We start from the raw sequence: 26,231 nt of genomic DNA on the forward strand, positions 1-26,231 counted from the left end.
TCAATTAAACCTTTTAACTTGCAAAACAGAACTACTTCTTGGCTCAGTGGGGTCAGGAGGATTCCAAGAGAGGGGTGTTATATAGGGGTAGTCATCCAGAACGCATGAACTGGACATAAAGATATATCAATAAGGGTTTCCATTCAGTATCCCAGACTAGGCATTGACTTAGCTGTAGTGTTGAATTGAATCCTCTTACAAATTGGGGGCTCGTAGCCGGGATTCTGGGTTAGAATACCACTTGTGCAGCTTAATACAGTGTGCTAACTGACGGGATACATACATCCAGTCGGATCACCACGCTGCATTACGCTGTGAAGCATTCCTCAAAAGGGACACTCCAAGAAAAGTTCTGTTCTGCAAAAATAAAATACTAACTTCTGTAAGTCAGGACAGAGACCAATCTCTAGAATGACGACCTTGGTAGATATGAAAATAGCCAGAGAGCACTTCTTACATAAACTATTTGTGAGAGGTGAATGGGCTGAGCAGGGCCAGGAGGCCTGGTTGCAGGCCATCACGCGACAGGCCACTGAAACAGGGTCAGACTAATGGAGAGATCAGGGTCCATTACATGTGGCCCTGAGTGAACTATATATGGCTCCTAAGGCCAAAGATGAACACGACAAGATTGTTAGGATAGCGGCATATTTATATTTATATATGGGAGCCATACAGAATAAATGTGCTGAAGGCCATGATCTGGCAAAAAGGCAACAGATGGCGTTAGAGAAGGCCCAATCTGATCTGGACTCTTCTGAGCAAAGGCTGCACAGAAGCCAGGAGTCAGAAAATGAGACCAGACAGTACATCACTAAAATAAAGGAGATTATGGATGTGCTGCAAAAGGAAAAGTCAGAACAGGATACCAGATTTCGGGCCTTGCAGAAGGAACACCAAGAAGGTTTGGACTCCCTACTGCAAAGCCAGAAAAAGCTGGAGCAACAACTGGACTTCAACAGGGTATGTGCTGAGCAGGTAGTCACCCTGCAAGGCCACCTAGATAGGGAAAAGGCAGAAAGCAATAAACTGATTCTGAAAGACCTGGATACCCAGGCAGAGTTTGATGAAGAGCGCCGGAAAGCTGGTGCCCTTCAAAGGCAGGGGGACGACCTGGCAGCACAGATGCAGGCTTTCAGTCAGGAAAGAGACACTTTAGGCCAGGAAGTCTGCCACTTAAAAAAGGAAATTGAAGAAAATCACCTGGCCCTCCAGGGGCTGGGTGACCTCCAAAAAGAAAACCGGAACTTGGTAGAGCACACCGGAAGGGTGGAAGATGCTCTGGCAAGAAAGGAGCAGGCCAGTAGGGATGGGACTCAGGAGGTAAACCTCCTGCAGCAAAGACTGGCCCAGTTCTCCAGGACCAACCAGGAAGCACAGAGGGAAAATGAGGCCCTTTGTCAACACAATGATAGGCTCCAACAACAGGTAGCGATGCAGGAGAGACTGATAGAGTCTAGTAAGGCCTTGACTGAGGAACTGAAAGCACAAATGCAGGCTCTTGCATTGCAACAGGGAGCAGGGGCGGATAGAGATGAGGTCCGCTGGGAAAGAGAGACTCCTGACCATAACCTCAGGAGCCCTAACACCAGGGGCCTTCATCTCTCCCAGTCCCTGGACTCTACCACCCCCATGTCCCCTGGCGCACATGAGCACAGGGCCACAGGGATGGCAGATTACTATCCAGCTAAAAGTATGGGGCTCATAGGCCAGTACCACTCAGGAATGGAGGGGTGGGCATCCGGGTATGGGCACCCAAGTACAGTACAGTTCAGTGGGGAACCCCAGGAGAGTAGGCCCCTTAAGGGCATCCTGAAAACCTCTGCCCAGTTAGGTCAGTGGGGGGGGTACCCAGCAAATCCTGGCAGCAAGGAGGGATCTGAGGACTCCTCTGAGCACCACAGGAAACAGGAGACCAGGTCCCCACATTCTGCCAGCCATTCCTAGGCTCGCAGAATCCGGGAAAACCTGGAAGAACAGACAGGAACCTCCGGGAGCAGTGCCTCTGAGTCAGAGGATGAATGGACAAGGGTTACCCGAACCAAAAAGGCCAATAAGGCAAAAAGGGCCTTGCTTAAGGACCCCTTAAAGCAGATTAAGGCGATCAGGAGCGTCATCACGCCTTATCATAAGAACGCTAAGTATTCTGTTTGGGAGCACTTAGAGTTGTTTGAGCAAATGATGGAGACTTTCCATTTGAAGGACAGCCAAAGCTGTATTCAATATGTAAAGTGGACCTTCTCCCCGGAATACTCCAGTTTCTTTGCGGGGCTGGAGGACCAAAATCATTTAAGATGGTCCACCTATAAGGCGGTCATCTTGAAACATTTTTCCATTCATAGAAATCCTCAAGAGGCTCGCAAGGCAGCCTACAATTTGCAATGTGGGGAGGATCAGGCCCCACAAGAATTTGTGCAAGAACTGAAACGTGCTTTTGCGCAGACCACCAGAAGGGTGCGCACAGACAGTAGAGAATTCATTAATACATTTTTTCATGCCTTGCCCAAATACATAATGACCCAGCTTGTGAGGGATTTTCACGAGAAAAGATCTTTAGACTGGGTCATTGAACAGGCTACCCGGATCTATGAGGTGCAGAAACCGGTAAATAGCAAAAGTAATGCGCCCAAAAACCCCAAAGCCAACAACACCCCTGCTGCTGCCAAGGTGGCAGAGGTAAAGGTCACCCCCGTTTTAGAGTTGGAGATGGGGGGGCCTAAAAACCTACCTGCACCTAATAATGCTAGGCCCAGAAGGTCCTCGGGCCAGTCACAGACAGGGAGCTAGGGAGGCAGCCCCACAAATGGGGTCCCTCGCTCTCCTGATTATGTAAGCCCCCGTTACAAGGGAAACAGACCCATCCTGGGTTATGTGTGGACTCCTCCAGCCCAAGGGGGGGGATCCAGCCAAGCACCTAACCCAGGGAACTTCCCTCCCAACTTCCCACAGGAGGGCAGAAATTCTCCAAACCCTGGGCAGGACTTTTTCCCCAGGTATCCACCCAATTTCCAACCCCAAAATCATCCATCCTTCTTTCCCCAATTCCCTGAGCCCAGACAACCTAATCCGGGAGAGGGGAGGCCAAGGGTGGAGGGGTACCCAAATCTTCCCAACCAGGGGTACTACCAAAGAAGGGATAGCTACCCTTCCCGGGATCAGCCCAGGGGAGAAAACAGGGCCCCGTATCAGCCTGAGCGGGTTTCCCAGTTAGAGCGCCAGGTTCAAAACATGGCGCGGGATCTGGGTCACATACTGAGGGCGCAGCAGAACCCTCAGAATGGCATGCCGGCGCAGAACGCACCCAACTCTGGGCCTGGTGCTCCAGAACAATGACGGGGGCAGCACCCCGATAACTCACCGGTTCCCAGGGAGGAGGCACAAAGGGAAGGGGGGTGTAAAGCCTTGGAGGAAGCTTCCTTCCTCACTTGTAAACAGCCCCTGGAAACCCAGGAACCGGAAACAAAATCTCTTGCCCCTGAAAGTCTGCCTCCTAAGGAGCAGAGGGGGGGTAGGAGAAAAAAAAGACCCAAACAGACTCAGTTTGAGGAGGAGGTACAGGTCTTCCAATTTGAGGGAGAGGGATCCTCAGAGGATCCTGTGAAAAGGATCTTCTCCTTCAGAGAGGGGGGAACTCCTCCCAAAGAAAAATGGGTCCCTAGGGATGCAAATCCAGACTGGGGAGATGTGGAGACTGAGCTACCGCCGCCCACCATCTCATCCCAGAACCAACAGCAAGAAAATCCCCTGGTTCAAACCCATCCTGGTGACTGCCTCCAAAAAGGGGGGGCGGCCCGGAACCGGAGCCAGGGGAACCCACAATGGCTCTGATCTCCAGTTGCCAACTTTTTCTTTCAGATTCCCAAGGCTCTCCACAGAATTCTGCCCAAATCTCTTCGCTAGCGATGTCCAAAACCAGAAAGTTAGCCCACCAGTTGTCCAAAAATGTGCATTATCTGTGCCCCATTGAGGAGAAGGAGGGAAGATACTATGCCCCGGTACAAGTACAGGGGCAGGGTACAATTTCAGCGCTGGTGGACACTGGATCTCAAGCTACCCTTCTGTCCAGAAGGGCCTTTGACGAACTGAATGCAGGAAGGGGAGAGAATTACAAAATTCCTCTCACCTCTCTTCCTGGACAACTGCAGAACTTTGACGGGAAGGAAATTCCCGTCGAGGGGACTGCAGACTTGGACATTAAAATTGGGCGACACAAGTTGAAACACCCAGTCATAGTTGTGACTCCGGAGGGCACCCCTTGTTTACTGGGGAATGACCTCCTGAGAAGGTTGTCACCCCTAATAGATTGTGTAAACAAGGTCCTCTGGACCCAGACTAGCCGACCAATAAAATTAAAACAGAGTGTCAACCATGTTAGTTTAAACGGCACCTGCCACATGGTTGAACAAAAATCTGACCAAGTAGAATTTCACTTCAGAACAACCAAATTCCAGACGTGACAGTAATAGCAGTAGGACAACAGACTGGTGATGGGGGGTCCTCTCTATTTCTGAAAATCAACCTTCCTTCCAGTTTAAGGTGGTATTCCACACTGGAAGGAAACACCCTGAAATTCTTTACTAATCCACAATCAGAAACTCCCACTCCTACAGTCCAGAAAGATGTGAAATCAGCTCAGAGCCTGGCTGATATTCAGCAAATTGGAGAGCAGTTGTTCATCCCTGTTCAGTTAAATGATGGGAAGGACTCTGTTCTCGCTCGAGTGTGTGTGAACAACGGTAAGAGCTTCATCAGCGAAGCCATGTTCCGCCAACTCCCAAAAGATCCAGCCATTCCCACATTCAAACTGATAGACAAATGGGAAATGGACCTGGAAGCGCCTAATTCCAAACATCTCCTGCCAAGCAGGTGTATGCTCAAAATCTCCATTGGCAACAAGAGCATAGTCCACAATTGTTGGGTCGTGCGAGACGTCCCTGCCGCCTTTTACTTAGGCTGTGACATTCTCAATCGCTTTGCCATTAGTTTGGACCTAATAAACTTCAAAGCTTGGTCCCGATTAGCGGATAATCCCATGGGCTTTGATGATCCAGAAAAAGCATTTAGGTCAGCTCAATTGCTACCTTATGCAGTTGAAATTCAGATCAAAGAGGAAGTCACCATCCCAGAAAGGACCCGACAATTCTCCCTGGAAGTGAAAGTTAAAAGAGGACAACATTTGAAAAACCCTGATGCTTACATACATCTAAACGCTTCTCTCCAACAGCAAGGGTTGGGGGTAAACCCAACTCCATTAGTCAACATAGAACATGACACCATTCTAATAGAGGTGGATAACAGCGACTTAAAGAGTATTACTCTAGCCGCAGGCACCATTATTGGAATGGCGGTTGATGACCGACATTTTTCCATCGACTTAGTAAATGAACTGTTAGGACCAATCCCCAAGGACTGTTTTGACAGTGACAGTGAGGACAATACAACACCAGACAGGATTTTTACCCGGCATGGGGGGAACTTCCTGGTGTACACTTCCTGCCCCTATGGTAAGGAAGATGTGACTTGTGACTTCAGGAGGGATGAGGTGATTTTCCAGGTCCATGAGGGCTGCCTTTCCCACCTGAAGCCTCCAGTCCAAATCAGCACTCTGACCAGGGACTTCTCCACCCAGCTGGAGGAGGCCGCTGAAATAGCCAAACCAGAAGTCTTTCCAGGCTTCAGGCAGATGGTGGAAGAGAGAGTCAACCTAGCTGATGCCTGTGTGACTCTGGAACAAAAGCAAAAGTTGAAACAAGTTTTCTTGGATTTCCAAGATCTCTTTGCGGTAGACTCATATGACTGTGGTCGCACTGACATCCACACAACAACAATCCCCACGGACCCTGGCATGACTCCAGTGTTTGTGAAGCAATATCGCTTGCCTCTCGCATCCATGGAGTCCCTTACTGAAATAATTAAGAACCTTGAGTCCAGGGGAATAATCCGTCCAGTCCACAGCACCTTCAATAACCCGGTGCTGGGAATATTGAAGCCAAACGGCCAGTGGAGACTCTGCGCCGACCTCAGGGAGCTCAACAAACGGGTCCATACTTCCCGATGGCCTCTGCCCTACATTGACCAAGGGCTGGCCCAGATCCAGGGGTCACAGGTATTCACTGCAATAGACCTGACCAATGGATACTGGACTGTGCCTGTCAGCAGGGAGGACCAATACAAACTGGCTTTTACCTTTGGGGGCCAGCAGTACACATGGACCCGGACTCCCTTCGGATACCTTAACTCCGGTAATGAGTTCAATATTTTCCTACATAAGGCCATGCCAGACCTGGGTGCGAGGGGTAACCTGGCTTATGTAGATGATGTCCTCATCAAAAGTTCATCTGTGGAGGAACACATAGCGGAGATCCGTTATGTTCTGACGCAGTTGAGGGCCGCCGGAGCAAAACTTTCCTTTCAGAAAGCACAGTGGTGTAGAACCCGTGTTAATTTTTTGGGGCATGAGATTACTCCTCAGGGTCTCTGTCCCCAGGAAAAGAAAGTGGAAGCACTTCAGAAACTGAAAGACCCCACAACTCTGCGGGAACTAAGGAGCCTCCTTGGACTGACTAATTACAGCAGAAAGTTCATTGAGGGCTACGCAGAGATCACCAGACCCCTGATTCATCTCCTGAAGGGGGGGGTCAAGTAGGAATGGGGTCCAGAACAAGCCGAGGCAGTAAGACAACTCAAAAGAAGCCTCTCACAAGCACCCTGCCTAGCTTACCCTGTCAGAAACAAGGAGTTCTTCCTGGAGACGGGGTTCTCTAATACGTGCTTGACGGCAGTATTATACCAAAAGCATGACAAGGTCAATAAAGTAATCTCCTATGCGAGCAAAACTTTATCCTCTGTGGAGGAAAAATTCAACGATTGTGTGAAGGCACTCCTGGCGACGGTGCGGGCATTGAAGAATTACCGCCCGTTTATCCAGGGGGAACACATCATAGTGGAGACTCCACACCAGCCTCTGCAATATCTCCAAAGTGACAGAATCCGGGCCGGAAATGTGAGTAATTCCCGAATTACTTCCTGGATTCTGTCAATGCAAGGCTTTCCTGTGGAGGTCAGATATGGCCAAAACAAGAAGAGTCCCCTCGCGCAAGGTCTGGCTGACTTGCATGATTGTGCCAGAGAAAACTGTCTCGAGGACGAAAGTCTAAAAATCAAGGACAACACGGAGGCATACCTTAATTCCCCACACAAAGTCTTTGAAGAGGACAAGTGTGAGGGAATGCCCACTGTCTATGTGGATGGATGCTCTTACCATGTTGACAACGACGGGGAGAAAGAACTGGTGGCCGGCGTAGGGAATGCATGGGTGAATGAGTCCCCAGAACCCTCCGCTGGATACAAAATTGGTCCCCGAAGTAGTCAGGTGGCAGAATTGATGGCTGTGCATCAAGCCATCCTCACTGCTGTCCAGCATCAACTCCACGAACTGGTCATAATCACAGATTCGGATTATGTACGGAACGGGTTCGTGGAGCACCTGGTTAATTGGAAAACCAGAGGCATGTTATGTGCTAACAACAAACCCTTGAAACATGGGAAGTTGATCCAAAACATTGATGATCTGGTCACCTCGAATGAGATGACCATCTATTGGAAAAAGATCAAGGGTCATTCCAAAGTAGAGGGACCAGACAAAACTGGAAATGACTTAGCTGATCAGCTGGCCAAAACCGGGGCCATCCAAGGGGATCTAATTGAGATTGAGTTCCTGTTGGGGGAAATCCAGGTCACTGCTATCACTAGGTCCCAGACAAATGCTCACAACGACCTTTCAATTGCACAATGGAGTAAGGAGACCCCTGATGCTGATTTGATTACAGCTCAGAAGGGGGATCCAGTTATTGGTAAATTTTACCAGCACCTTGAGGACCCTGAGAACTTTCCCCTGACAGATACCGATTACATTGGGAAAGAGGACCTAAGAGTGTTGATGAAATGTCCAAAAATGTTCCGGATCCAAGACGGTTTGCTGGTAAGGAAATCCAAAGCTGGCCATGACCAGTGGGTGGTTCCTACCTCATTCCGAAGCCTGATGTTAAGTCACGCCCATGATGCGGCCACCGCCGGTCATAGGGGGTTTCACACAACATTGGAAATCTTAAGAGAGGTTGCATACTGGCCACACATGGGGCAGGACCTCGACCAATATTTGAAGGGGTGTCTTGTGTGTGCACAATTTCAGCCATCATCCCTCACGCACCGTGCGCCTCTCCAAAAGAGGGGGATGACACTGCCATGGTCAGATTTACAAATCGACTTTGTAGGCCCCGTGATTCACTCTGCTAGGGGGAATAAGTACATGTTGACTGTGACATGCTTGTTTACCAAGTGGGTGGAATGTCTCCCAGCCCCAAATTGCAAGGCAGAAACAGCAGCTGCCCTGATGATTAACCATATCTTTTCCCGTTTCGGTCTCCCTCAAAGGATTGAGTCAGACAGGGGTAGCCACTTCACCAGTGAAGTAATGACAAAGATGTGGGAGATACTGGGGGTCAAAAGGAAGTTGCATATTGCTTACAGGCCAGCTTCTTCTGGGGCAGTAGAGAGATATAACCGGACAATTGTGAGCATCTTAAAAAAGTTTGTGGCAGATTCTGGGCCAAGTTGGGATATCCGATTACCTCTGGTCCTAATGGCCATCAGATCTACCCCTTCATCTGCAACCAAAATGTCACCATTTGAGTTGATGACTGGGCGCAAGATGGTGCTTCCGCAGCATTTGCTCTACAGGACCCAAGAGCAGACACTGATAAATGCCTCCACTACTCATGAGTATGTGGAGAATTTAAGGAAACACCTTCAACATGCTTTTGCTTATGCTCAGCGGAATCTAGAAAGATCGGCTGATAGCATGAAGACCCATTATGACCTGAAAACTTCCAGGAAGGAATATCAGGTGGGAGACCGGGTCTATCTATACAACTTCCAAAGGAACCAGGCCAAGCAGCGCAAATTTTTGCCTACATGGAAGGGTCCTTTGGCAGCGGGGGAAGACAAGTGGGTCCACATAAACCAGTTGAAATGTTGCCATCCCAGGCACACTCTGCAACAACTGGAGGAATCCACTGGAATCCTAGCGGGTACTGTCTCAGACTAATTCAGTTCCAACCATAAAACATACCACATCTAGTCTCTAAAATATTGTGATTTGCATGAAACTGTCTCTTAGTTATACTGTTTTTTTTTCAAAATAAGAATGTAATGTTTCGTTATGATGAAATGCATATGCTGCCCCACTATCTCAACAGTGGTGGAAGAAATGTCCATGAATAGGTATTGCCGCTCTTCCTTTGTCGTCCTAGGAGAAAGAAAACCTGGAGACGGGACAAGGAGGACGATCCGGAGACCGGTAGCAGAGACGCAACGGGCCCGGGGTACCGCCCAATCTTCCCATCAGGACCGGCGAGGAGAACCGATCGATCAGTACCGGATGGAGGAAAAGATGCTGAACTGTGCCATCTATTGGAAGAAGATGAGGAAACATCCCAGGTCTTGCGAGTCCCATTCGTGAAATAGAATGGCCATCGCAAGAGGGGGGCTTGTGGGATGTTTTTACCCATGCATCCGAGCCCTACCTCAAAAACTGGGCAGTACTGGTGTTGAAAACATCATGGTGGCCAGAACTTCCCAGAAGATGCCCAGGGAAGTGCATGAAGAATAGGCTGCCACCCATTTTGCCGATGTTATGGGCACAGAAGGGCACTGCCTAAAACCACCATTGGACTACCCGCACAGTAGTCTGAAACCATTGGGAATGGCAATGCTGATTGCCAAAAGCCACCTAGAATTGTGGGGAATTCATTTTTCTTGAATGTCAAATATGGCAAAATCATGGGCACAGAATTACTTTACTTCAGAAACACACCAATGCCATGTCCTGAACATGGATAACATACTCCATGTAATATCACTTGCTGAAATGAATCAATCTAAAAAAAATCCCAAGGAGGGATGCAGTAACCGCAAAATCCTGAGGGTGGCGCTGGCGGTCTAAACTCTGACAGGAGAGCTGTCTTGCAAAACTGTCTAGTGCAAAGAAAGGGGTCTCATTTCATCAAAAGTTCAAAGGGGTTGCCTGTCCTGAGAACTCTTGACACTTCAGAACTCAACACAAGAAGCCAGGAAATCACAGGGTTCTGTTAATTAAATGCAAAGTGGCTCCCTGGCCTCCTGATGTCAGCTTCCCAGAGACCACACAATGGCCCCTCTCCTCTGAAAGGAATATGTTGATTTTTACTGCTTTACTGTCAACAAAGGCCTGCCTGCCAGAAGACATGTGACTGACCCACCCAAGTCTTGGAGGCGGACTCCAACACTCTGAGGACTGAATTGAAAGTAAAATATATATTTTACAAAAACACTGATAACTCTTTGTAATCAAATGACAGAAATGTATAACTTTGAGAGACTTAATTTAAAAAATGTACCTTTAATTCAAGCCCAAACTCCAAATTGTGGGATATTCTGGGACAAAACCCTGCTGTTTATTAATATTACAGACTCCCTGTTTCAGCTAGACAAACGAAAATGCATTGGTATGTGGGTAGATATGTGAGGAACAGTTGTATAAAATTTAATGAAGATCCAATGTTGTTTAGCACATTAAAAAGTGCTAAAAGTTGCCATTTTTGAATGCAAGCTCTTAGAAACAGCAGATTTGGGACAGAGTATACCTCATGTGATATGTGACATGGGTATGTAATTTCAAACAACTGTGTAACTGTGAAATATGTATTTTGATCATATATAGATTTGGGTGCACAGATGACAGGGGAGTTTTTTTCAAGAGATCATAAATGGCTGACATCACTCTGACACAACTTAGCTCCCCCAATCAGGGGAGAAATGAAAGCTGGACCAATGACAAGTGAGAGGGGCAAGTTTAGTTATGACCAACACACACACCCACTTGCAGAACATATAAATGGACCACTGAAACTTAGGTAGAGACATTCATTTCCATCTGCAGCGGGACGCTCTGCCGGAAAAATCCATACTTACCTCCATCAACCTTCAAGGAGCCAACACTTAGACTCCAAGATAAACAGAGACTACAGAACCTTAACCAAAAGGCCACTGCCAGCAAGAGTATTTGTCAACAGGCCTGAAAATCTTTTTGCAACTGAACTCTTCAGACAGCCGGCTGACGCCGTCTGAATTTTGCCAAGAACTTTTGCAAGAACCCGGTGACAGAAATATCCAAAGAGAAGGCAGGACCCGACCCAGAGAACCGGTGCCTAGCAGAGACCAGGCCATTGTATCCAGAGTGCTGACCCCGATGCTGTGAGCAGTTCCAGAGGCCAGGCGCTGTGAGCGGAACTCGGGAAGACCTGACCAGACTGAAGTCCGTGACCAAGTCGCTTTCCGGTTCAAAATCTCTTGTGAGTACTCAGCAAAACTCAGAACACATCTCTTAGTTAAAATCATATAATTCAATCCATTTTTTATTTAAGTAGAACTGCAGCTTAGCAATTGTGTTATTCTGCCATCATTTTTAAAGCTGAAAAAGTGTTGCGTTTAAAATTTGCAAAACCAAAAACGACCTTCACTAAATCGCTCATATCTCCGCGACCGTTTGTCTTAGAGACTTGCAGTAACTTTCATCTGAAAGCTTAGAATCTTAGCTTTTAATCGCACCAGGAAACACATTCCTACCCCTTATAGTTTTACCGCAATCGCGGAACACGCATTCGCGAATTTTGCCACGATTTGCAAATTTCTTCACGTGTAAAAATCTGCTGCTGCTTGCCTTCCATTTGCCAGAAATTCGTTTAACCTGCTAATCATCCCTGAATCATTGCTAGTGTGAGCCTGGACTAATATTAACTAGATACCACTCACCCTGAACTTCTAGAGGGAATTAAAAGCAAATTTAGCATATTTTTCACTCCATTGCCAGCACATATAAAAGCATTTTGCCTGTGTTTTCAACTTCTGTAGTCTAAGTTGCTGGGTGAACTGAATTACATTTGAATTGCATTTCTGAGAATTGTGTGCCTTCCTTCCATTTCCTTGCATTGCATAAAAGGGGGGTGAATTGTCCAAGAAAGTGATTACATTGTCTTTTGCTGAAATCCTATCAAGTTATTTTCTGTACTGCATTTCATTCCACATTGCATCCATTTGAAACCATAAAAGTATTGTTGCTATCTTATCCATTTCATGTCAACTCCTTAGTGATTATCAAGAAGTGTGCCAGTGCCAGATTCTCTGTTGTTAATCTTTATCATATCAGATTAAGTGTGCTATTCAATTATTAATTTATTCTAAAGTGTGATATATATACCTATTGTTGAAACTATCAATTAAACCTTTTAACTTGCAAAACAGAACTACTTCTTGGCTCAGTGGGGTCAGGAGGATTCCAAGAGAGGGGTGTTATATAGGGGTAGTCATCCAGAACGCATGAACTGGACATAAAGATATATCAATAAGGGTTTCCATTCAGTATCCCAGACTAGGCATTGACTTAGCTGTAGTGTTGAATTGAATCCTCTTACAGGCCCCGGTTGGAATCCCCCCACCCCACAAGTACATCTTTGCCGGTCCCTGAACCGTGAACTGATCTGTCATGAATGGATGCCAGCGGTCTCATAATTTGGACTCAATAGACATCCCCAAGGCTGGGAGCCTACAGACCCTGGATTTGCTTATAATGGCCCAGTCATGGGCTATGTGAAGCTGTGATAATACGTATTGTGGACATGCTTTAAATGGTGCCAGGTGCTAACGATGGCGGCATTCAGCAGTTAGTTTCACTCACCCAGGTGAATAAAGGGTTCGTTTGAATGTGGAATTTCCAATGTTTCACCAGCAATCCACTGACCCTGAATGTCACCCCGCATGTCTATCCCGGCTTAGTAGATGTGTAATGTGTTTGGAAGTAGTTTTTATCCCAACTTGAGTTTTTATGTATGTGAGTGTTGTTTACACCTAACATCACAAGTGTTGGTGTTTGTGATGCATTTTGTTTTAATGTCCAGTGATGCTTGTTCTTTGTTTGTGGTGTTCCACCCCTCCTGGGAGCATGGTATCTCCCCTGGCTCATGCTGTCCGTGACCAAACTAATAAAAGTAACTAGCGTATTCCCGCTAGTCATGCTTGGAACCAACTGACTCCTGCCTGCTGTGTCGTTCCTGCAGCGCATGGTGCTGTGTAGCAGGCAGATGGCCTACCCTGTGAGGCCCTCTACCAAGACAGTGTGCCCACTGGGCAACACCGTCCCCCATGTCATCAACTATGTGTCCTGCTACGGCGTCCCGGAAGCAGGACATAACACACAGGAAGTGATGTAATTTGACTCCACCACGAAGTGACCATCACAGAAAGCAATGGAACACGGCGGTTTACCCTTTGCCAAAACAGGAGGTGGCATCACACTATGAAAAATATGGTTACAATATCGCTGACGTGATATACATTTCATACAAAAATGGATCACCATATGTATCGGCAGAAAAAAAACATGCTATAACTGCAACTTGCAAAATACATGGTCCAAAATGGATGCTTATTCTACTCTAATTGCTTTTTGCAGGATTGTGTCTGCATTGTGAATTTGAGGTGTTTAAGAACATGCTAAATCAGTGACTCACCCCCTAAAGTGTGCCTGAAATAAACCTTTAATGAGTCTAGCAATTATTGTATAAAATTCCAGAAAGACAAATTCCTATTCTTTATTTAGGGTGACTGCTCAAAGTGGTACACTTGTGGAACCCCCTGGTTTTTTAAACAACAAAGCACCCTAGCAATGCTCCCCCTACTCATAAATTAGCCCTGTCCCATCTCTTAGCGAGCCAGAAGCACCAAGAACTGTTGAACACGGCAGATATTGTGCTATACAGGCCTCCCTGACGGAAGTATAACTCGACATAGCAAGGAGTTTCACTCATTCTCCTGTGGGTAAATTGCCCATGTAATTCTGGTGAAGGGCAGCAACAGGAGTGGAAATTCATGTTGTCTTTGCAAGTGCTACAGTGAGTCACCCAATTAGAATCTCTGGTGCACTGACCAACTGGCTGGTGGGCATATATATCCTCTTGTCAAATCAAGTGATCATGGACTGTGGGCGACCCACTGCTAGCGTAATGAAAACGCAGGTGATGGCCTCAGGGGCCACCTACATAGGACCATGAGTGTTCCATTGCAAGACAGGTGTTTTTCAAATAACATGAATTTAATCACTTCTAAAGACACTAATGGGCACAGTGAGAATAATATTTTCCAGAATCACACAGTTTAGTTAAGCAGTGGAGGTGAGCCACGATGTTTACCCCTATGCAATTTAGTCACTTGACTACATACCTTCTTGTTGGTACAGACCTTTTAGTTTTGCCTTTCAAGAGCTACATCAATATGGTGTTATTGAGCTTTACCTGCAAAGTACTCACATCACATAGTAAACCAACCTGGAAAATACTAATAGAAAAATGTTAAGCCATAAGTGTATAATTTTAGCTCTATTTTCCTCATCCTGAATGGAACACTACAAATCCCAGAATGCCAAAAACCGAGACTGGAAAATCTGCTCTGCTTTTCACCACTTTACTTTTAACCCTTAAAAACGCACGATAATATACATTGGGTGATAAGATATCCTGCTTATAGTGATTGTTTGTTACAAGCTCTCACCTTGTGGTTAAGCATGATGTTGAGAAAATGTGACTAGCCACAGAAAAGTGAACACTTTCTTTTGCATGTGGCACTAGTGGACATCATCGGTTCCAACTGCCTAAACATTCATGCATAGAGGCAAAAGTAATTCCTCGGCCCTTGTTAAGATTCTGTCTGCGCAGCACGACCTGTTTATCATCTGCATCCTATCCTGCTCATAGCAGCTCTGTGGGTGAGCCTGGCGGCATCGGCAAGGGTACAGAAGCTCAGGGAGGTGTCGCCTGAAGCCCAATTAGCCCATTGGCGTTGCTTGCCTGCTAAAGCTATTTAAGGAGTTGAGTCACAAGTCTGTAGTTTGGTTAAGTTGGTGTTTTCATTGAAAGACACAATTTCCAATGCTTATAACTTTGCTATCAAAGAATCTGCACGAAACTTGGCAACAACATATGCATGCACCTCCCTGTGTTTTGGGGGAAAGTTTCATGAAGTTCCTTCCAGGTAATAGGGAGATTGTAAAAGTTGCGTTTCCCATAGTGAATATTTGTTCTCTACTGCCCAAAAGTGCATAGGACAGAATTACACCAAAACTTTACAAGTAGCGGCCGTCTAGTCCTGAAAGAGTTAGTCTAAATTTGGTTAAGATAAATTCAGTGTTCGTTTTAAAAATTCAGAAAGGTAGAACATTTTAACTTTTGTTTATAGTGGGTGTTACATTTTTGTATCCGTTATTCTAAATGCAAAAACTGCGATCCGATTGGTTATAAAACACAATTGGATATTATTAGTTCGGTGAGGATCCATAGATATCCATGGAGCCCCACATTATAAAAGGTGGCCATTTGTATTCTCTGTGTCCCCTGAGGATTTTAAAAACATGGCTGCATTGGATGGGTTCTATGTGATTTGCTCGAAAATAGTCCATCGAATTGGATTTCCTCGGATATTTGGATTTATTTTGGTATATTGTACCACAAATACATGCCGGGGGAGACCCCTGCAGCTACCCCACTCGCCATAATGCCCCCACATTAGTTATTACCCTAAACCAAACCCCCACAAATATTTGGGAAACCTTAATTGAACACATTTTATAAAATCGAATTCGATTAATTCTCCTAGGGAAAAGCCTCCATACCCCATTGGACGCATGGGTCCTATGCGGGGCCCATGGATAGAGTCCAGATAAAAGCATTAGATATGCCCCACAGGGTGGATCATTGCCTTTTCTGCTAAAAAGAAGGTGCATTGGTGCATTTTTTCCTCTGATCTGCAAATCTGACCCTAGCTCTGCAGAGTTATGGAGGACTAGGACAAACCGGGTGAGTTATCAGAACACCCTATGTTGGCATACAGTGGCTCGCTGCAACTGAGGTTGCTGGGTCTGTGCTTCACGAGGTGAAATACCTCTTCTGGTTTGCCCCAGTGCTCTGTAACTTCAAAGAATGACTCAGTGGGCACTTTACCCCAATAACTGATCTATGCACATTATATAGTTGTGGTCCATAGTTTTTGTGTATGTAGAATAATCCATTTGAGCCAAATGTAGACCAATCCGTTTAAGTCAAGTCACGCATGCTACAGCGCCCCTAGTAACCATCACCAGAGGTTCACCTCCTGTTCAGAGCCACATCAGCAAGGCATTGTGGGTAAGCAGATTTACCCAAATTCAAGCCGTTTGCTTCTGAAAATTGTCTTTGCCTTACAGGCAGTGCTAGTTCTTACATAGCTTTTGTCAACCCAATGCAGCTTTTCTTAAGGCTGTAGACAACCATATACCTGGTTTCACCCTTATTAGGGATCTTCAGTCCTGACAACCATAACTTTGCTGGCGTTTGTTAAAGATGCTCCAACCACGAGGCTGGCAAGGCTATGCTGCCCGGATGATCCCTGACAAGGAAAAGAGCAAAACAAGGATGCCCTGCATCGGGGGGGGGAGGGAGGGGAGGGAGTTCTTTCTTTAAAACTTGTTTTTTATTTTTTTATTTTAAATAATAGCCAAAACTATGCACAGTGCAGCAATTGTTTAAAGAAGTTCGAAAGAAGCAGCAAGATTTATATATAGTTTCAAACAACGGGATCCCAACAACTATCACTAAACCTGCTGATTTAACTTTAAGGTTTGTGCCTGAAAACTCAACATTCACAGAATTCACCCATGCACGTGGATCTCCAGATACTGGTAAATATCACTACATCACAAACCGTGAGGGCCTTGCAAGTGAATTAAGACCATGGTGTGTCATATCTCTTGGCATCGCACGCAGTCTGAGTTAGGATGTGGGGTCAAACTGAAAGCTCTGCACCTATACGGGTGAACGTGAGGTGGGCTCCAGCCCCTGGTGCTGAAGAGCAGAGTGGACAGTAACGCCCTTCCCGTGCCATTGACGCTAGAAATGATTTCTTATTTCTCAGTCACGCCATATTTAGGAAGATGCAGATGTGCTCTGGTCTTGCTTCAGCTCTTCTCATAGGGTCTTGTTTCTCGCCACACACCTGCCATAATCCCTTGCGACTATCTTCATTCACGAGTTTTCACACTGGACCTTTAAACTGCTGAAATGTTTCATTATTCCAAATTACTTTGGAACGTCACACTGTGATAGTGGGTTTAAAGCATGAAAAAAGCCCTGTAACTAAAAGGGCAATGTTAAATAGGCTGTTTCATGTAAGCCATACACGCCACCAAGCAGCCTGGAAGTTCACCTCCAGTTCAGAGGCACTTAGCAATGCATTGTGGGTAGGTACATTTGCTCAAAAGCATGCCCTTTTGCTCCAGAAATGGGTCTTTGTCTTTAGTCTTTACTGCGTGGTCACTGGAGGATGTTTTTAAATTGGCCACATAGACAACTGCCCTCCACACTAAATATATTAAGGCTACACCAGCAATTTCAAAAATATATTGCATAAAAAGGAAAGAGGGCTACATTGTTTATTTCACATGTTTCATGTCTGTTGTAAGCCAGGAAAGGAGGTGGATGTGTACACATAGAAGTAATCAAGCCGCAATCGAGATATGCAATTGTTTTGTCTTATCTTGCAAACTCTACATATACATTGTGACGATTCACTAGGTGTGTGTCACTTCTCCCCAGGGGGAGCCTCTTCTCGTGAGGCTAGGGAGGTGAAGCCACTACCCAACAGTCCCTCCTAGGGGTGGTTTAATGCGGGATGATCTCATGGGGAAGGACCCTCTACTGGGAATAAGGATAATCACTGAATGATAGACAGCACAACACCAGAACCCAAACCTACCCGAAACCACTAGCACCTTTTCACACACACCCCTCTGACTGACACAACCATGTGCTATTGTAAAATCAGGTCAGTTTCACCAACGGAGGTGAAGATCATCCGAGAAGCAAAGGTTAACCCCTATACAAGTACTGTGAAGAGGTAGCCCCAAGGAGCCATGTGACACGCGTCAGCGGGCCTCCTGTTCCCGCTATAAGGGACCGGGTAGCTGGCGGGTGTATGCAGACTGTCGCTTACCACACAGACGGGGAGTTTATCTGTCTCGCTCCGGTCTTCTGCATGAGCATCTCGGGCCCACGGCGGTGACGCTTAACAGCTGGTCTCTGGTTCTCCATGGCGAAAGAAAGCCGCCATCTTCCTCTTGCAGCGCTGGGCACGTAAAAACTTTACGTCAGTCCCACATGCGCGCCAAAGCAAGGTTGCTAAGCAACCATACATAAACTGCCTCATTTTCGCACCAGGGCATAAAAGGGAAGTGAAGCTGTGCCTCAGTGCATCTCAACTCTCTTGTTGTCCACGCTCCTTTTGGCCCCTTCTCTGTGCACCTGCACTATGGTATTTCCCTTAGACCTGCTTTTTGCCTTGCTTCCTTTTTTCGTTGCCTGCTCATTTCACTACTTATCCTTGCTGATTGCCTCTGCTCTCTGACTGTATAAGGGTAATTCATGGAAATAATGTGCGCTGAAAAGGGGAGAGCAAGTGTGAAACTCACAGTGCACGCGTGCCAAAGGCGCGCACGCAGCCATTTGTCGATTCATGGAATGCGCTGCGTGTGTTTTCCCCGAGATGTGTTTCAAATCCGCGGGTAGCGCACATGGGCGCACACATCACAGAACGCTTTGTGTGATGTGCACAGAGTAAGGGCACAACATGTAGCGCACACACCAAAAGGGGGCGGAACACGCAGAATGGGGAACAACGCGTGAAAATGTGGGCATTACGGGGAGGAAAAAAAAACCCATGGGCTCATGGCCTGCACGGCTACCCTATAGTGGGAGAACTGCCGTTGCTGTCATCACCGTCTGGTGTTACATTAGAAGGTGTGCGTGGTATGGGAGGCAGACCACGCAAAGCCCTGGCATGCTCCTCACTGGCAACAAGCAAGCTGGTCTGAAAGGTTTGGTTCTGCAGGATGATGGTCCGGAGATCCCCATGCAGCACCTCTCGGGTAGCACAGACTTCTGCCTGCAAGGCCTCGCGTGATGCCCGGATCTCCTCATGGGTTGCCTGGAGCTCAGCTGAGACTGTGCGTGTTAGCTGCTCCAGCTGCTGTTCTGACCTTGTACTCTGTTACACCTCAAGTGCACCCAGAGTATCTCTGAGGAACCTGTGTTCTAACCTCAGGGCATTCCTGTGGGCCTGTGACTCTGCAGTTATGGCTGTGCGCAGAGTCTCCAGTTCAGCCCGTCAGTCCCTGTTGGATGCCAACATGTCCTCCATGTGTGAGCGGCACATGGACTCCGTTGCCTGCTGCTGGAGCTCCACCTGCCTTTCAGGGGGGAGAATGGAAGTGGCCATCCTATCCAAGGCCTGAGCCATCATCTCACACAATGCCCCCTGTTGTGCTGCATAGTTTACATGGAGTTCTCCCACACAGTATTTCCTGGTGGCGCACAGCCATCGCGTTGGCGGGCACCACTTGTTTGGGCAAAGGTGATGTGCACCTTGCTGTGCTGGCACTGCCTGAGGCTGCAGGACTGCATTCCTCCTTTGATCTGCTGGCCCAGGAACAGGAACAAATATAGTGGAGTGTGACCCTGCATCCGTAACCGCCACAGGCGGACATTCCAACACTGAATGCCCCATTGACGGGCCTACCCCCAGTGCAGTTGGGTTGGACAGAACAGCATCCCTGCCAGAAACACTCACCTGTGACAGGACATTTGTCTCAATGTCAGATTCAGCACCTGAGCCATAGAGGTCTTTGGAGGTGTACCCAGAGAAACCCATGGACACGATGGTCTGTAGGACTAATGGATTTTCCTGCACCACAACCCCACGTCCTACACTGGTGCCTGGTTGGGGCTCTGAGTCCTACTGCCCCTGCGCCATCTCCTCCTCCTCAACAGCATCTAGTGCCTCATCACCTGCACAAACATAAAAAAAGTAATGAAGACAGGCATGAGCAGCATAGCCGACACACATAGACATCACAATCTACACATTGAATGCATTAATGATGCATGTCACACATGACACTAACTCTGGCATGCATGCACTGGCAATGAAGTGGAAGCGGACCCTAAAAGCAGACACGGAGGACTCCAAAAGGGAAAAGAAACACATGTGCTGCAAGGTGCATAGCACCTGCATCACACATTAGCCTGTGAGTGGCATGGACAATCCACAAACATGACACATGCCAGCACACAGATGGCATGTAGCATAGCCATGGCAGAATTGACAAGGACACCCAGATGGTAGTAAATCAATACTGTCCCCCATCCATGTGAGACGCACATCATGAAACAGAACATGCAAAAGAGTCTGACAAAACACACATGTGTCAGACGCTGCAACAAAGCCAGTGTTTACTAATTCAGTGATGGTAGGCACATGGATACATCAATGGTAGGTCACTTGGACATGACACAAGTCAATTGTCATGTTGAACATTGAAACAGGGCTCCAAAGGGATCGTGTGCACCGCATGTGTAGGTGCACAAAAGTCAATCAGCCTGATTGATGAAATCATTCCCATAAAACGGAAACAAATGTGGGGCATTGTGGGGTGAAATCTATGTCTGAAGTATGGTGAATTTGGGGCAGAACAGCACAAAAATGTGTTCATCATGCAAATGATCCCATCAATCAGGCAGAATGAACTGAAAAACAGTATTAACAATTTTGTGGTATGACACCAGTTGAAGGGCAAGTGCAGTAATCAGGTGCTAAGTGTTTATTGCGGTCAGAAGGGATATTGTGAAACCCAAACCCAAGGGCAGGGGATAGCTTTGAGGCACCAAATGGATGACCTGTAGCAGTCATGACTACACAGCCTGACCTGGCACTCAATCAGAACACATCACCCAAGCAACATACACATGGTTTGCACACACATGCATGGCCACTCACCGGACATTGTCTCAAGATCCGGTAGGTCTCCCATGCCTTGGATCTGATTCTCTGTGATGAACCCTCCAGCGATTGCCTCACGTTCTGTGAGTTCATCCTCCTCTGGTGGAGACCCACTGCCAGTCACCAGAGTAGAGGCATAACTGGAAGCCAGCTTGTTTTTTGTCATTCCACCGCTTTAAGCAATCATCAGCTTTGCGCCTCACAAATCCAATTGAACTAATCTGGTCTGCGATGCACTGCCAGTGGGCCCTACGTTGAGCAGTCTTAGTCTTGCACCCTGCAGTCACCAGCATTTCGCGGCCATGGGCCGACACGTAGTCCACAAGTGCGTCTAGTTCCACATCATTGAAACTCCACTTCCTTGATGTGCCGGAGTGGCGACACTTGTCTGAGGTCCCAGCCTGTTCTGCAAGAGCACGCTTCTTCCTCTTGAGAGGTGGTGTGGACCCTGAGTGGCTTACGCCGCTCTGGTCAGTAGGGGCTGAGGCGCAGGTGGACTGGGCACTGGAAGCAGGCAATGGCACGATGACCAAAGGTCTCACTGCAAGCATTGGCTGGTGGGTGCTGTTGCCAGGACCAAGTGGCACAACTGCCTTGGTGTGATGGTCTGGGACCAACACTGTCCCGGCTGGGTGACTCAGAGCCAGGATGGATTGAGCCTCCTCACCATGGCTACTTGGGGCAGAAGATGACATTCCTGCCCCAGATCCACGTGGCCTGGTGACAGCAACTTTCACCGCCACACGTGGCTTTGACTTCGTGACACGGAAGTTGGCCTGTGAGTCATCCCATGCCAGTTCTGTGACCAATCTGGGGCGGGTTAACAGGGCCTGAGCTGGGATGGTGTCAGCTGCATCTCCTCCCGTTTGGGGGGAGGGGCATAGGTGTCCCTGATTGGTCATCCACACACTGGCCTCTTGGGCCGCCCTGATCATCCTGGCCACGTCCCCTACCGCGGACACCTCTTGGAGGTCGGCCATCTTTGCTTCCCTTACCACTTGGTTGCCTCCCAACCATGGCACTGATGTTCTTGTGCGAATGGGAGGTGCAGTAAACAATTGTCCTGGGCAATTCGGTTAAAGGGGGCAGGGTACTAGATGGAATATGTACCCCTGTGCTCTAGCAAGGCTGTCTGTGACCCCTGGGGGAAGATGACAGGTCACGCAATGCTCGGGCACCCCGAAAACAAAGTGCAGTGTGCATGCGACCCCTGGTAGCCCATGTGTGTGCAATAAAGGACCCGCAATACGCTGTGGCACCCAGAAACAGAGGCAGGGATCCCACTGTCAGCCGGAGACGCAAGGCCCAGCTCTCCTCCCACGTTGTCATCTCTTCCGGGAGTGAGGGGTCTGATGCCGCATCCATAGCCCCAGCTGCCGATCGAAGATCCAAGAGGCGGAGGTTGGAGGTGGATTCCTCGGCAGCAGTAGGGGCAGTTGAGCCCCCACAGGGGCCTATGGAGGAAGATGGCACAGAGTCATCCAGGTTGGTGGGGGGTTTGGTTGAGGAGGGGGCCGTGGAAGGCCCACGCATGCGGCCTGGAGGGGGGGGGATTCCACTGGTGCTAGTGGTGCAGTCCAGGGGCAGGGACAGGAGGCAGCACAGGCCGCCGCAGAGGTACCTGTGTGTAATCCTGTCCCCGATCCTGTGACTGCATCATCCCGCACCAGCAGGGATGCCTTCGTCCAGACTCGTTTTCAGGGAGGGGATGCGCAAACAACAACTGGCCTTCCTCTCCCTGCAGACGTGGCAATCCGTGACCGGATTGAGCCTGTCCTAGCTGGGGTGGTGATGCGTCAACGTGGTATTCGGGATGCCATGTGGAGTTCTCGTGAGGACAATGTATGTCATTTCGAATACCTCATTGACCGTGTCAGCCTACTAGGAAAGGTCACCGGCACTGGGCTCCGCCGTGAGTTGGATCTTCTAGCGACCCGCTCCTCAACTTAACCCCTTACGCGCCAGTTGTCCTCCGTGCCATCTTCCTGCCCAAGTATCACCTGGACACCCTGTGGAGCTGCCCTGACCCAGTGGCCAGGCTGGTGGAGGACACATCCCTGCCACAGTCGGGAGTCGGCGGTCCAGCAGGGGTGGCCACCCCAACAACTGGACCCCAGCAAGAGGAGGACATGCAGGCATCGACAAGCAGGGCACAAGCACGGCAGCAGCAGGCTCAGGGTGGGAGTGATGATGGCTCGGGGCTTTCAACATCACAGGGGCAGGAATCAGCCAGAGGGCAGGAGGACCCTGGATTGGGAGTGTCTTCCATGTGGCAGTGGTGGGCGCAGCGGATAGATGCGGAGCAGCGGCGGGCGGAGGGGGCAAGGCTCGCTATGGTCAGGGCGGAGAACTCTCCATGTGCAGGGCATTGCGGCGGGCTGAGTGCCTCGAGGCAACTCGCAGGGAGTTGGAGGACGCCATGACTGCATCCCTGTAAGACCTCGAGGCCAGGGAAGAGGCCCGCCTCTGGGACATCGACATGGAGTTTGATGATGCCCTGGCCCGAAACATCACAAGTGAGCCATTGGACTTGCCCGCCGCCTTTGTACATAGTTCTTAAGTGTTAGGTTTCCTTTGTTTTTTCTTTTTTTTTAATTAATGGACTTTGCTCCACTTCATGTATATAGTTTTTTATTCATAGGACATTTTGGTAGGTTTCATTTCTTTTTAGGATCATGGACCCTTTGGACTTGGATTGTATATAGTTGGAGACTTGTACATACTTTCTTTTTTGACATTCTCCATGGATCAATGGTTTTCTTTTTTTGGATTATTTTTTTCATGTTAACATTGGCGATGGACCACTTTTGTTTGTTCATGCCGTGGATTTTTGGTTTTCATTGGATTTTCTGTTTTTTTTGGTAATGTCTGTCATTGTTTATTAATTTTCAAGGTTGATTTTCTTCATGTTATGTCGTTATGTTTTTAATACATTTATTTTAACTTTATGATTGGTGTTGTGTACTATCATTGGTTTAGTGCATGTCTCAATGACCATTGCCTCAGTCATGTTTTGTACTGTGTGGCTCTGTTGTGCATTTATACATGGGCATGGTGGTTCTTTTAAGACTGTCATTGCATAGGTAATTTGGGAGTGGGTGCAGTGGATGGCTGCATGCTTGTACTGGGGGCAAGTGGGATTTGGGTTGGCATTAGGGCCATGGGTCTGTTTTTTTGGGACATGTTGTTTGGTGGGCCATGTGTTGGGGCCTGATGGCGTGATGGGCTGCCTGCGGGCCATGGACAGGGGTGATGGGCTTCCTGTGGGGCATGCTCAGGGGTGATGGGCTGCCTGTGGTCGATGGACTGGGGTGATGGGCTCCCTGCGGGCCATGGGGAGGGTGGATGGGCTGCCTGCACGTATTCCAGGGGTGCACGTGGAGTTTTACATGCGATTTCGCTGGCGCGAGCGGGGTACATGTATTCCAGGGGTGCGTGCAGAGTTTACAACGCGATTTCGCTGGCGCGAGCAGGGTACGCGTATTCCAGGGGTGCACATGGAGTTTTACACATGATTTCGCTGGCGCGAGCGGGGTACGCGTATTCTGAGGGGTGCGCAGGGAGTTTTACACACGTTTTCGTGGTTGGGGGGCTGTATGCTGGTCCACTTGACTTTGCGCCATTTAGGAGATTAGTGCGATGTTTTTGGTGCACTGGGCGGGGTTGGGAGCGTAACTGGTGCTGCTGCAGGGTCGCAGCGCCACTCTGCGCCACAGCTGGTTATGGATGTAAGTATTCATGAATATGCTATGCGCTAAAATGAGTTTTGGCACACGCAGCTGGCACAGACTGTCACACGCGCACTTTGTGCGCCAGCCACGTGCAGCACTTGTGCACTAAATTCTATGAATTACCTCCTTAATCTCCTACCATCTTGGTGCCCCTATTCAGTGCCTGCCACTGTTTCTGTACCACGTTAATCCAGCGGCACCCTTAAGTGGTGCGGGAATATTTTCCCTGATTTCTGCCTCTGAGTGACAAACAATAAATTGGCAGGTATAGGGTGGGTTTTCAGGCATTGCATACTCAGCTCTGGAGTTGTGGTATACAACGTGACGATGCCTGCTCAACACACCCCTCGTACAGGTATGCGACAGCGCTCTGATCTACTTGACACCATGAAGAGTGACTCATGGAACAAGAGAAAAAATTCTAGTGCTCCACGAAGGAGTGGTCATTAAAACAATGTAACCGCAGACAAAGGACTAAGTGAAGGAAAGAACCATCCTGGATGAGAGCCAGCCGAGAAGGAAAGCAGCACGAGGGACAGTCCAGCCTGGGAAAATCAAAGGCAGAGCAGAGGACGCTCCAGTGAAGCCGAAAGCAGTCATCCTCTAGAGATGTGAAGCAGGCGGCAAGAGTCTTTTGCCCGGTGGTGTGGAGCTGGTCGGGAACATGGCTGGGGGCTGAGGAGCGGTGGCACAGCCTTGAGAAGATGGATAGCAGTCCTGCAACGGTGCCTAGCTTGCCGGCCTGGCAAGTGGAGACGAAAAATGTGTGGAAGGAGCCAGGGAGTCTAGGAAGGCCTGAGCAATGCTCCCGAATGAAGTAAGACCCCAGGAAGAATCGCAGAGCGTCCTGAAGCCAGCAAAGGCAACTGGTGTAATGCAGGAACCAGTAGGGGCATAAAAGCTTTTGAATCCATACAAGTTAATTAGAAATACTGAATGCAAGTTAATCAACTTTGATGATATGAGTAATCTTCCTCATGGTAGCACTTGGTAGGAGAGTAAACCAAGTGGGCATGGCGAAAATCAGGAGGAAAGTAATGGTTTGGAACCCAAACAAGAGAAGGGTCTGGGACGCGAAGGAAAACCAAGTAAATACCAGAGGGAGTCGCCCTCAAGACAGTGGCAGAGAAGTCCTCTGGCCACCATGGAAATGACTGGGACCCTGTCCACAATCACAGTGGGGGAGAGGAGCCCCAAGGCCACCAGGGAAGGGTCTGAGACCCTGTCCACCACAGACAGTGGGGAAGAGGAAATCACTGGTGAGATAGCAAGGTTCTAGGACCCAAAGAGACATTAAAGCAAAGAGGACATCTTCCTCATCATAGTGGCGGATAGAAGTAAACTAATCACAAGAGAAGAATCTGCAATCCTAAAAAGATTTGGGATTTGTTGATAGCAAGTTACCAAGGCAAAGTGTTTCAATCTGAAAGCATTGAATGTCAAGTAATGCCAGGAGAAGGGCGCCATTCTCCTGGTAACAAAGCAGAAGTAGAAAGACGTTGTGGGAAGGGAGTCATTCCCCCTGGCCCTATGTGTCAGGAGCAGACC

General features: G+C 48.2%; 1 protein-coding gene across 4 annotated transcripts in view; it reads left to right on the plus strand.

Annotated features, from left to right (window-relative positions):
- Positions 1-26,231, plus strand: part of OSMR (oncostatin M receptor) — a 608,749-nt gene that overhangs the window by 101,230 nt on the left and 481,288 nt on the right. The window lies entirely within an intron of this gene.

Source organism: Ambystoma mexicanum, chromosome 6p (genome assembly GCF_040938575.1).
Source record: "Ambystoma mexicanum isolate Mex_15411 chromosome 6p, UKY_AmexF1_1, whole genome shotgun sequence".
Lineage (NCBI taxonomy): Eukaryota > Metazoa > Chordata > Amphibia > Caudata > Ambystomatidae > Ambystoma > Ambystoma mexicanum.